General features: G+C 43.4%; 1 long non-coding RNA gene across 1 annotated transcript; it reads right to left on the reverse strand.

Annotated features, from left to right (window-relative positions):
* Positions 1-287: 287 nt before the first annotated feature.
* On the reverse strand, positions 288-11,006 carry LOC112219088. Its single transcript, XR_002948682.2, has 3 exons — positions 10,633-11,006; positions 1,688-1,747; positions 288-470 (listed from the first exon to the last, which is right to left on the reverse strand). It is a non-coding gene; the product is annotated as an uncharacterized LOC112219088 (long non-coding RNA).
* Between the last annotated feature and the right edge of the window lie 2,168 nt (positions 11,007-13,174).

Here is a 13,174-nt window from a genome sequence, read left to right on the forward strand (position 1 = left end):
TCCCCCTGCCACCCTATCTCTACGGACTGCAACATAACCTTGTAATACAAAATCTAGATTAGGTTATAGCCATGTCTCCTGGAGACATAAAACATCAGGTTTATTGAGGTACCTCCTCAATAGACTGTTTGAGCTCTTGCCCATTAGCCATCAAACTTCTGGCATTCCAGTGTAGGATTAACACCATAATCAAAATGATCCAATACATGATTCCTGGCTGGAATGATTATCATCCTGTACATTTTCAAAAGCGGAAGAACATACGCACATCCAGGTACTTTCCACAGGTGCTAGAGTTGTAGGCAAACTCAAGGAAAACAGAAAGGAAACCGCTGCACACAGCTGCTCATGCTCCCAGGCGATATTTATTTACAACAACATTTCAACCCTTAGGTCTTCATCAGGCATCCATATCCAAGGTGGGGATGGAAGGTCCTATATATAGGGGCAGTACTCAGTGACATCACTTCCTGAAACAGGAGGTAAAAAATGTATAACATTATTTCCCAATATTAACATTCAATGTATCAAAATACATGATTATACACAGGGAATGTGATCAATATTTACAGTAATATACATACACATACAATATTCAATTAGGATGAAAAAACAAACACAATTTAGACTATAAAAACAGTTTCAAGCCAAACTCCTCATTTAAGGCCAAGAGGAGAAAATGTGCTGAGCCTGTGTGTAACGAACACAATGGGAGACAGAGAGCTGGTTTCAAGCGCAGGGAGCGGCAGGTGTTTATTGTAAAGGATAACAGGAGGAGGCAGGTAGCTGGGTCCAGGGGCAGGCAGAAGGTCATACACAGGGGGTCCAAAAAGGCAACAATACAGGCAGGGAAAAGGCTAGTAACGTCATCCGGGAGATCGGGCAATAGGTTGACAACAGGAAATCCGATAAAGTACAGTCAAGGAATAGGCAAAATGCGTCATTAGTTAGGCAGAAAAAACCTTTCATACACAGGAGGTGTAAATTGCAGGGAAACCCAGTGCGCTGAATAAAAGTATGTCACACACAAAAAATACCTCATAATGATGGGTGCAAAGAACTGAACTAAATAGTGTGTGATAATGACGTACAGGTGTGTGAACAGGTGAACAGAATTCAGGTGATTGCGATCTGGAGAGTGAGCTGCATTCAGGGGATCTATGTGTTTGAGAGTGTGGGCTGGAGAGTGAGCTGCGTTCAGGGGATCTATGTGTTTGAGAGTGTGGGCTGGAGAGTGAGCTGCGTTCTGGGGATCTATGTGTTTGAGAGTGTGGGCTGGAGAGTGAGCTGCGTTCAGGGGATCTATGTGTTTGAGAGTGTGGGCTGGAAAGTGAGCTACGTTCAGGGGATCTATGTGTTTGAGAGTGTGGGCTGGAGAGTGAGCTGCATTCAGGGGATCTATGTGTTTGAGAGTGTGGGCTGGAAAGTGAGCTACGTTCAGGGGATCTATGTGTTTGAGAGTGTGGGCTGGAAAGTGAGCTGCGTTCAGGGGATCTACGTGTTTGAGAGTGTGAGCTGGAAGCAGACGTTACACTGTGGATCTAGAAAGATTCCCTTTGAAGAAGTTTAATCTCAATGTCCCCTCCCCTGCATGATCTCTTGACCATTTCTATTCCAATGTATCTCTGAGAACTAATAGGATGTCCAGCTTGTACAAAATGAGCAGCAACTATATTTTTTCCCTCACCTGTCCGTATATTGCTGCGGTGCTCACTGATCCATGTCATAAGGCTTCTACGGGTTTTCCCTATGTAAGACAGACCACAAGGACATTTTAACATGTAAATAACATTGGTGGACATGCAGGTAATCAGGCCCTTGATCTTAAGTCTTTGTCATGTACGGGGTTGGGTAAATTAGTTGCATTTGTACGTAAAGCTGCATTGAGCACATTGGCCACATTTGTAATTACCCTCCGGAATCTTGTCCCAAAAAGTTTCCCTTTTCTCTGGTGGGTAATCAGATTTAACCACAATATCGCACACGTTTGGGGGTCTTTTAAAAATCATATGCGGGGGATTTTTAGAAATGGGTTTCAATTGTGGGTCCGTTTCAATAATGTACCAGTGCTTCCTGATAATGTCCTTAAATGCCTTCCCCAATGGTGAGTAGTGGGTAAAGCATAATGGGATATGTTCTGCTTTTTCTTGGAATTTTGGTTGAAGGCTTTCCAACTGTGTTAGTCCTTCAAAACGATCATTGGCATGTTTTACCAAATTGTCTTTGTACCCCCTTTCCTTAAATCTTTGTGTGAGGCCCGTGGTCTGTTTCTGATAAGAAGCATCAGATCTGCATATTCTTCTGATATGACTGAATTGACTTATAGGGAGACTTTTAATAAGTGGACGTGGATGAAAGCTGTCACCTCTATGGAGGGTATTCCTGTCCCTAGGTTTCCTATAGAGATCTGTAGAGAGGGAGGTTTTGTCCTTAATAACCATCACATCAAGAAAACTGATTTGTCATAGTGAAGGTGTTCATAGAGTTTAGTTTTTTTTTAACCTTTATTTAACTAGGCAAGTCAGTTAAGAACAAATTCTTATTTACAATAACAGCCTACCAGGGAACAATCAGTTAACTGCCTTGTTCAGGGGCAGAACAACAGATTTTGACCTTGTCAGCTCAGGGATTCAATCCAGCAACCTTTCAGTTACAGGCCCAATGCTCTAACCACTAGGCTACCTGCCGCCCCAGGTAGCCTAGTGGTAAGCATGGAATTCCAAAAGTTCTTCCTGGGTGCCTTTATAGATCACAAAAATGTCATGGATTCAGCACCACTTGATTTTGAAACATTCCTAGATATAGGTTAGCGTAATTAGGACCCATAGTGCTTCCCATCGCTGTCCCTGTGGTCTGGAGGAAAAAGTCTCCACTGAAGAGAAAATAGTTGGAGAAATAGTTGGAGGTTAGTACCAGTTCAGCCAAGTCCACAATACAATTGGTGCTGGGAAGAGCATTAGGGGGATATTCATTGAGGTAGAACTTGATGGCCTCTAGGCCGCCCAGATGGGGGGATGTTAGTATATAGACTGGTCACATCAAAATTATATTCTGTGTACTTTTGATGTTACCAGTCTATATACTACCATACCCGATCAGGTCCACAGATTTCAAAATCAATAGAGTCTCTAGTATACGTGGGGAGGGAGATCACACAGGGTCTCACAAAATGATGAACAAAGGTAGAGATATTCTCTGTCAGAGATCCATTACTACTAACAATGGGCCTGCCTGGTAGAGGCGGTGTCATGCTCTTGTGAATTTTGGGTAGAGCGTATATGACAGATGTGGTTGGGCAATCAACTTTCATAAACTCATATTCTGTCTTTGTAAAACATTTTTACAATTCATCATGGATCAGAGACTTGAATTGATCAGTAGGGTGATTTGGGAGTCTTTTGTAAAATTCCTCATCACAAAGTTGTCTCAGAATTTATTTTTCATAGTCTGCTGCATTTAGTATCACTATTGCACCTCCTTTGTCGGCAGGTTTTATAATGATACTGGAGTCATTTTTCAGTTCCATAAGAGATTCTTTCTCTGCTTTGGACATATTGTGGAATACTTTGTATTATTTTTTCTTAGCCAGGAGATTATGTACATCTTTCTCAACTTGGCGGCAATATGTTTCAAGAGAGTGATTTTTTGGGGGTGGTAAAAATGTGCTTTTCCTCTTAAAATATGTACTTTCCCTTGTCATGTCCTCAGGGTGAGAATCAGGTTCATTGTCATTCAGGTTATCAATGGGAAAAACATTAGCACTGTTTCCTGTCTGGTTACTAATTTCGTTCAATAGGTTAACATTGGCAGGTGCATAGGGAGCAACCTATGATGTTGGGACAAATGATTACCGTGTCTTGCTCCGTGGGTGGGGTGGGGACTTCGAGTTTTGCCCGAAGCCTGACATTTTCCTATGTCAGTCCTGTGATCCCAAGACACTTTACTGCCTGCTCCACTATGATCTTCAGCTTCTAAGTTCTCAATTGTAATTTTTCTGTGCAATTGATTGCTGCTGTCACAAATGTAACAACCTTCCTCATGTCTCCTAGCATTCTTGTGTTGTCCCCCATTCTGTTCCCTCCATCATGCCTAGCCTGCATCTCAATCTGCCCTGGCATACCAGCTCTTCCAGGTGCCCCGCTTGTTTCTGCGTGAACTACCTTCACTGCTTCTGCATACGAGATGCTACGCTCACTCCTCACCTGCTGCACTTCCATCTAAACTTTTCATCACTGAACAGCCCCCATACACTACACTATGGGCGCCCCCACAGTTACAGCCCTTTAACTGGATCCCATCTCCACATTCCCCATATGCATGTTTTCCCCCACACTTCGCACATCTCCTTTTGCCTTTACACACCGTCACCACATGCCCAAACCTTTGACATTTATAGCAACACAATGGTTTCGGAACATATGCTTGCACATAGTAACTTATAAACCCGATCCTACATTTTTCTGGCAGTACCGGATATTCAAAGTGTAGTAGCACTGACAAACTATCCACCTTCTTCCCATCTTGTGTCATCTGGAGGCACTTTACCTCAATAAGAGAGCCTCCCATCAAGTGGTCCTTTATTTCTTGCATGTTAACAATTTATGGAACTCCTGTAATAACTCCCTTCACCCACTTCCGTTTTGTTTGATCCGGCATGCTACTGTCAACCACACGTTTACATCCTAAGAAAAAAATCGAAATCAAATCGAATGTTATTTGTCACATGCTCCGAATAAAACAGGTGTAGACCTTACAATGAAATGCTTACTTACAAGCCCTTAATTAACCAACAATGCAGTTAAGAAAAATGGGTAAGTAAAAAAATATATATACAGGGGGTACCGGTACAGAGTCAATGTGCTGGGGCACCGGGTAATTGAGGTAATATGTACATGTAGGTAAAAGTGACGAAACATAGATAATAAACAGAGGGGCGGCAGCGTAGCCTAGTGGTTAGAGTGACAGGGTAGCCTAGTGGTTAGAGTGACAGGGTAGCCTAGTGGTTAGAGCATTGGACTAGGAACCGGAAGGTTGCGAGTTCAAAACCCCCGAGCTGACAAGGTACAAATCTGTCGTTCTGCCCCTGAACAGGCAGTTAACCCACTGTTCCCAGGCTGTCATTGAAAATAAGAATGTGTTCTTAACTGACTTGCCTGGTTAAATAAAGGTAAACATTTTTATTTATTTTTTAAAGCAGCGTAAAAGGGGAGGGGCAATGCAAATAGTCTGGGTAATCATTTGATTAGATGTTCAGGAGTCTTATGGCTTGGAGGTAGAAGCTGTTGAGAAGCCTTTTGGTCCTAGACTCAATGGCGTGACTCCACCTTAATCCTTAAATTTCACCAACACCTTAAACTCTACTTCTGTCAGTACAACACTGCGACCCAAACCTTTTCAATACTCTCCTCTGACAAGACCTGCAAAGGCTCCTCAGGCATCCTTTTCTTCTTAAACTTTACTCTTACTATACCTCCATCTTTTTCCACTCCACCACAACATTCCATACCGTCCTCCTCAACTCCTAACCCCCTTCCTTTCCATCCATCTCTGCTCCAGTCCCCGCCCAGTGTTGCTCAACCACCTCCACCGGATTTCCTCTCCGTTTCGTTTATCTTTGGTCAAATCTATTATCTTAGCTATATTGAATAATCGTCCTTTATCTATCCTAATTCACCAAACGCAAACAGCTTTCAGCCGCCGTCGTTTCTCTAGACGCCTCCGTTCCACCCTGCGTCACACACAGTGCGTTCCTACAATTCAGATGTCACAATAACAAAAAAACGATAAACCCTGTCCAGGACCCGGTTTACCCAAAGCATCTTAAAGATGCACTATGCAGAAATCGCGCCGCCATTTCCTGGTTGCTAAAATTCTAATAGTTCGCCTAATTTCAGGTTATTTTACAAAATAAGCAACTATAGTGTAGATAATCATTGTACCATCTAATCCGCAGTGCAATATATTTCCCATAACCAAAAATATTGTATTTTCAGCTGTTGGAAGCTGGTGTACAACACCGAAAGTGAAAGAAGCAAAACATGTACTTAAAATCAGGAAGCATAGAAATAGCACACATAGAACATAGGTTCTTAGACTTGCTATCAATGAGAATGACATCTAATTTAGTTTTAACTCGCAACCTTCCGGTATCCTATTTCAGGCTCACTGTATAGACAAATTCCTCCCATGTCTCTGACCCATTGACAAATAACTCCCTATTACAGAAGTCAGTTAAGAACAAATTCTTATTTTCAATGACGGCGTAGGAACAATGGGTTAACTGCCTGTTCAGTGGCAGAGCGACAGCTCGGGGATTTGAACTAGCAACCTTCCGGTTGCTAGTCCACCGCTCTAACCACTAGGTACCCTGCCGCCGCTCTAAGTGCGTTACCAAAGATATCCCACTAAACATGGAACCAAGGGGTGTTTTCGTAAATTGGCTCCAGTGTGTCAACGTGCGCTCTGGGTCATTCGTAAATTCAGAGCGTTGTCGGGTTGTTTGTTGGTCAATTCAGAGCATTTCGTTCTTGGCGCTTTCAGAGCGCACATCGGATGCTCTGGGTTGATTGGAGCGTTCTGACCTCACAACAGCAGTCAAGCACCGTAGCTAGCTAAAGTTGGCTGACATACTTCCAGAAACAAAGAGAACACTTCACACTGAAAATTGTAATTGCCCTAGCAGAGCAGGATAGAATGTTTTAATCTTATCTAGAGGGTAAGTCACTATAACTGTGTTATGGCAACAACTTAATACATTTTTTGCCGATGTTTACTTACACCTGTCATAACAACCGAGTTTCTCAAACCAGAGTACTCTGAAATCGGAGTAGATAGCCAGAGTGAGTTTACGAACCCTCTGTGACCTCCATATCATTATAATTATTGTAGTCAACTTCCCATACAAATTCAAAGTTGCCAATGTCTCTCCTGTGATTATCTCCACAGAACAAAGGGACAGGATCTAGTTTATAACCCAGCCCTAGCGTGTGGTTGACCAATTAGAAGTCCTATAACAAATAACAAGTATCCTATTTCAGACTCACCATATAGACACATTCCTCCCATGTCTCTGACCCATTGACAAATAACTCCCTATTACAGAAAAAACACTATTTCCATTGATCGTTAATTCTATTGACTTCTCATCTTCTTGACCTCTCATACTCTGCATTGTGTATTTATCTTCTAAATATTCTTATATAGCCTACCTACAGTATAGGCTACATAGTACATAGGCCCACTGTATATAGTTCAATGATATTGAAATACTATTCATGTTCAATCAATTGAGTTTTATTTTGCTATTTGGCTATTGTCTGTAATTTTTGCCTCATATATTTCATGATGTGTAGCCTAACGTGCAAATCTTGATTTAGTGCATTATTATAGGATGCACATTAAAATAAGCAGCCTCAATAATTGCAACCATAGGTGATACCCACTGGGCACACAATGCTTGAATCACGTTGTTTCCACGTAATTTCGTCAAATCACATTGAACCAACATGGAATAGACGTTGAATTGACGTCTGTCCCCAGTGGGTAATAGGTCTATAGGAGCTGGTCCGTGGCTAGTATTGCGTAATAATTCTAATGTCAAGGTAATGTTTGAATGGAGAAAGCTGACCCAAGATATATTTTCACCTAATAGCTAGAAATATTGAGTCGGGTTATTCTAATGCTTACCCTATAATAATGCACTCAATCACAGATTTATTTGGCACATCATTGCACACATGTTGTTACACATGAAATACAGTGGGGCAAAAAAGTATTTAGTCAGCCACCAATTGTGCAAGTTCTCCCACTTAAAAATATGAGAGAGGCCTGTAATTTTCATCATAGGTACACTTCAACTATGACAGACAAAACGAGAAGAAAAAATCCAGAAAATCACATTGTAGGTTTTTATGAATTTATTTTCAAATTATGGTGGAAAATAAGTATTTGGTCACCTACAAACAAGCAAGATTTCTGGCTCTCACAGACCTGTAACTTCTTTAAGAGGCTCTTCTGTCCTCCACCCGTTACCTGTATTAATGGCACCTGTTTGAACTTGTTATCAGTATAAAAGACACCTGTCCACAACCTCAAACAGTCACACACCAAACTCCACTATGGCCAAGACCAAAGAGCTGTCAAAGGACACCAGAAACCAAATTGTAGACCTGCACCAGGCTGGGAAGTCTGAATCTGCAATAGGTAAGCAGCTTGGTTTGAAGAAATAAACTGTGGGAGCAATTATTAGGAAATGTAAGACATACAAGACCACTGATAATCTCCCTCGATCTGGGGCTCCATGCAAGATCTCACCCCGTGGGGCCAAAATTATCACAAGAACGGTGAGCAAAAATCCCAGAACCACACGGGGAGACCTAGTGAATGACCTGCAGAGAGCTGGGACCAAAGTAACAACGCCTACCATCAGTAACACACTACGCCGCCAGGGACTCAAATCCTGCAGTGCCAGACATGTCCCCCTACTTAAGCCAGTACATGTCCAGGCCCGTCTGAAGTTTGCTAGAGAGCATTTGGATGATCCAGAAGAAGATTGGGAGAATGTCATATGGTCAGATGAAACCAAAATATAACTTTTCGGTAAAAACTCAACTCGTCGTGTTTGGAGGACAAAGAATGCTGAGTTGCATCCAAAGAACACCATACCTACTGTGAAGCATGGGGGTGGAAACATCATGCTTTGGGGCTGTTTTTCTGCAAAGGGACCAGGACAACTGATCCGTGTAAAGGAAAGAATGAATGGGGCCATGTATCGTGAGATTTTGAGTGAAAACCTCCTTCCATCAGCAAGGGCATTGAAGATCAAACCTGGCTGGGTCTTTCAGCATGACAATGATCCCAAACACACCGCCCGGGCAACGAAGGAGTGGCTTCGTAAGAAGCATTTCAAGGTCCTGGAGTGGCCTAGCCAGTCTTCAGATCTCAACCCCATAGAAAATCTTTGGAGGGAGTTGAAAGTCCGTTTTGCCCAGCAACAGCCCCAAAACATCACTGCTCTAGAGGAGATCTGCATGGAGGAATGGGCCAAAATACCAGCAACAGTGTGTAAAAACCTTGTGAAGACCTTTGACCTCTGTCATTGCCAACAAAGGGTATATAACAAAGTATTGAGATAAACTTTTGTTATTGACCAAATACTTATTTTCCACTAAATACTAAATACTTTTTGCCCCACTGTATTGCCGTTTACCTCAGCTCATTGACTATCTACCCAGCTAGATTTCAAGACGATCAGTGGTCATTGGGTTAAAATACAGTCAATCAAAGAAACAGTAGTCATATCATTGGTGCACAACATTACTTGTTGTCTTCAAATCGGTTTCTTTCAGTCAATACGTCCTGCGAAATGACCCATCACGTTTGGTTGTGTTACAAACAAACCAGTTGATTGCAATGAAACCAAACATGACTGGAAAAGTCACGTTTAGTGTGTGTATTTACATCGAATGTGTGTCGAAAATGGAATGAGACGGAATTCAGCGGTTCGCAAAATGTTTCGTGTTAGGCTATAAAAATTGATTTTATCAAACAAAAGACCATTCATTGTGTAACAATGAGCATTGGGATTGCAAACAGAGGAAGATCGTCAAAGGTAAACTATTTATTTTATTGCAATTTGTGATGTTGTTACGCCTGTGCTGGTTGAAATAGTTTTTTTTTTATGGGGCTTTGTTCTCAGATAATCACATCGTATTCTTTCGCAGTAAATCCTTTTTTAAATCTGACAACGCAGTTGGATTAGCAAGATTCTAGGCTTTCGACCCATGTGAGACATGTAGTAGGATGTCCCTTGGGGGCATCCGTACCTATGTAGGACATGCAAGGGTTAGGTTAATAAACAGGCTGGAGCTAGAACCTCGTGGTCGCGCGTCTTTATTTTAGATCATACTACATGGTGTCAGAAGTGGTTTTAAAATTCACATAAACGTGAAGGAGGTACCAAGTGAATCATACATTCAGGCTGTTTCACAGCAGGGAGGGCACAGTGTTGGAGATAAAACAGCGCATATCATTATTTTGCTAGCTAACGAGCAAGGACTAAGCTACTGCTAAGCAACATGTTGCAAGAGGAAGAAGCTGGCGGGATTTCAGGGTTTGCGACTCCAAGTTCAACGGGCTCTGGCGCAAACACGGACAGGCCAGTGGCTAGTGCTGACAGATTTCGCATTAGTCCCCCAGAGAATTTTGTTTGTATGGACATTCAAAACTGGCCGAAATGGTACAAGGCGCTTTGTACAGGGTAGCATCAGCCTTAAACGTGAAAAATGAGGCATTTCAAGTTAATACACTGATCTACTCTATGGGTGATGAAGCCGAGGATATATTAAATGCTTCAACGTTGACCGAGGAAGAGAACCTTAACTACAGTGCCGTTAAAGACTGTTTTGAAACGCATTTTGTAGGGAGACACAACATTATTTTTGAGAGAGCTAGGTTTAATATGCGCAAACAGGAGCAGGGTGAAACCACCAACAGTTTTATCACAGCTGTTCACAAACTAGCAGAACATTGTCAGTTTGGCGTGCTCAGGGAAGAGCTGATCCGAGATCGGATTGTAGTCGGAATAAGAAATATATCACTTTCTGAAAGGTTACAGTTGGATTCCCAGCTTACCTTGTCCAAAGCTGTAAACCAGGTTAGGCAGAGTGAGACAGTAAAAAGACAGCAGACGATACTGCGCGACAGCAGCTCATTGCAGAACGAAGAGAGTGAGGAAATACATGCATTTTCATACAGAGCTAAAAAAACGGAGGGGAACAAATAACAGAGACAGATGTGGAGAAAACAATCACAGACAGCACTAGTAGCTAGTTCAAATGTTTGCCGCAAATGTGGGAAATCCCCTTTCCACAGATGGAAAGATTGCCCAGCAAAGGATGCGGAATGCAGGAAATGTCACAGGAGAGGACACTTTTCAGCTGTCTGTCGATTAAAGCAAATGCATGAGGTTTCAGAGGAGGTACAGCAGGACAGCATCTTTCTGGGAGAAGTAAAGGGAAACAATACTGGCTGGCAGTCAGACAATAAACTGGGGAGGTTGTGTCATTTAAACTAGACACTGGGGTAGCAGTGACAGCTATCCCAACTAGGCTGTATAGCTATAGCAGAGATGGCCCTTTGCTCTCTACAAACAAAAAACTGTATGGGCCCAGTAATAACATTTTACCAGTGGTAGGGCACTTGGTGATTAAACTGGAGAGTAAAGACAAAAGTGCCATCCAGCCTGTCTACGTCATTGACTCTCTAGCCAGACCGTTGCTGGGGCTGCCAGCAATTGAAGCATTGCAACTCATTGAGAGAGTGAGCGAACTGGAGGACCCAGGTGAGGTTTTCAAAAAGAAATTCCCAAAAGTGTTTCCTGGTCTAGGAAGGATAGAAGGTGACTACAAAATCCGCCTGAAAGAGGATGCTGTCCCCTATGCCCTTACCACCCCCCGCCGGGTGCCTATCCATTTATTGGCCAGAGTAAAGGAAGAGTTGGGGAGGATGGAAGAAATTGGGGCGGTGTCTAAAATAGAGAGTCCCACAGACTGGTGTGCAGGGATGGTGGTGGTCCCAAAAGCCAATGGGGAAATAAGGATCTTTGTGGACATGACTAAATTGAATGAGGCACTCTGCAGAGAGAGACACATCTTACCATCAGTGGAGCAGTCACTTGCTCAGTTGGATGGCTCACAAGTCTTCACAAAGCTGGATGCCCGCTCAGGTTTCTGGCAGATACCGCTGTCATCAGAGAGTAGGGCACTCACAACGTTTATTACACCGTTTGGCCGTTACTGTTTTAATGTTTTGCCATTTGGAATCGCTTCCGGTCCTGAGCATTTCCAAAGACGCATGTCCCAGCTGTTGGATGGGCTGAGTGGGGTCATAGTCCACGCGGACAATGTGTTCGTGTGCGGAAGGGACAGAGCAGAACATGATGTAAGGCTCACAGCAGTTCTGACCCAACTCCAGGAGACTGGCCTGACACTCAATGAAAAATGCACTTTTGCACAATCAGAGGTCTTGTTCTTGGGACACAAAATCAGTGCAGCTGGAATAGAGCCGGACCCAGAGAAGATCAGCGCCATCACAGATATGCCCAGACCCCAGAATGTGGCTGAAGTCAGGACCTTCTTAGGCAAGTTCCTCCCACAGTTCTCAGATACAACCAAACCTCTGAGAGACTTACTAGCCAAAGAGAATGACTGGTCATGGGGTCACATGCAACAGGTAGCGTTTGACAAAATCAAAAGAGATCTGGCCTCACAGAGAGTGCTGGCCCAGTACCGTCCCCACGCTAAGACAAAAGTATCAGCAGATGCATCATCCTTTGGGCTAGGGGCGGTCCTCACACAGATGCAGGACAACATGGAGTGGCGTCCAATAGCATACATCTCCCGAAGCTTATCCGACACAGAGCAAAGATATGCTCAAGTGGAGAAGGAGGCGTTGGCTATCACATGGGCATGTGAAAGGCTCAGCCAATACCTTATTGGCCTGCAGTTTACAGCAGAGACGGACCACAAACCACTGTTGGCTCTGTTAGGGACAAAAGCACTGGACGACTTACCTCACAGAGTTCTGCGCTTCCGCCTCAGATTACTGAGGTTCAGCTGCAAGATGGTGTATGTGCCAGGGAAGGCACTGATCACAGCAGATGCACTCTCCAGGGCCCCAATTAAACGTCCATTATCAGAGGAGGAGCAATGTCTAGAGGGTGAGGTACAGGTGTCCATTAATACAATAAGGGACAGTCTACCTGCATCTCAGACCAAACTGCAGCAGATTGCAGAGGAGCAACAACGAGACCACATCTGCCAACAGATAGTGCAGCAGTGCAAAAAGGGATGGCCCAAGCAGGAGGAACTGCCTCAGCTGCTGAAGCCCTATTGGGTTCACCAAAGTGACTTCCACTGTAATGGAGACCTTCTCATGAAAGGACAACGGATAGTTATCCCAGAGACTCTACAACCAGAAATGCTAGACAGAGTGCATGATGGACACATGGGGATAACCAAATGCAGACTGAGGGCTCAACAGTCAGTGTGGTGGCTTGGTCTGAGTACTCAGATTGCCAAGCTAGTCGCCTAGTGTGAGGTCTGTACAAAATGTCAACCTTGTCATCCGGAGCCAATGATGGCAACGGAGCTGCCAAAACGGCCATGGCAAAAGG

Source organism: Oncorhynchus tshawytscha, linkage group LG19 (assembly GCF_018296145.1).
Source record: "Oncorhynchus tshawytscha isolate Ot180627B linkage group LG19, Otsh_v2.0, whole genome shotgun sequence".
In the NCBI taxonomy this organism is placed as follows: Eukaryota; Metazoa; Chordata; class Actinopteri; order Salmoniformes; family Salmonidae; genus Oncorhynchus; species Oncorhynchus tshawytscha.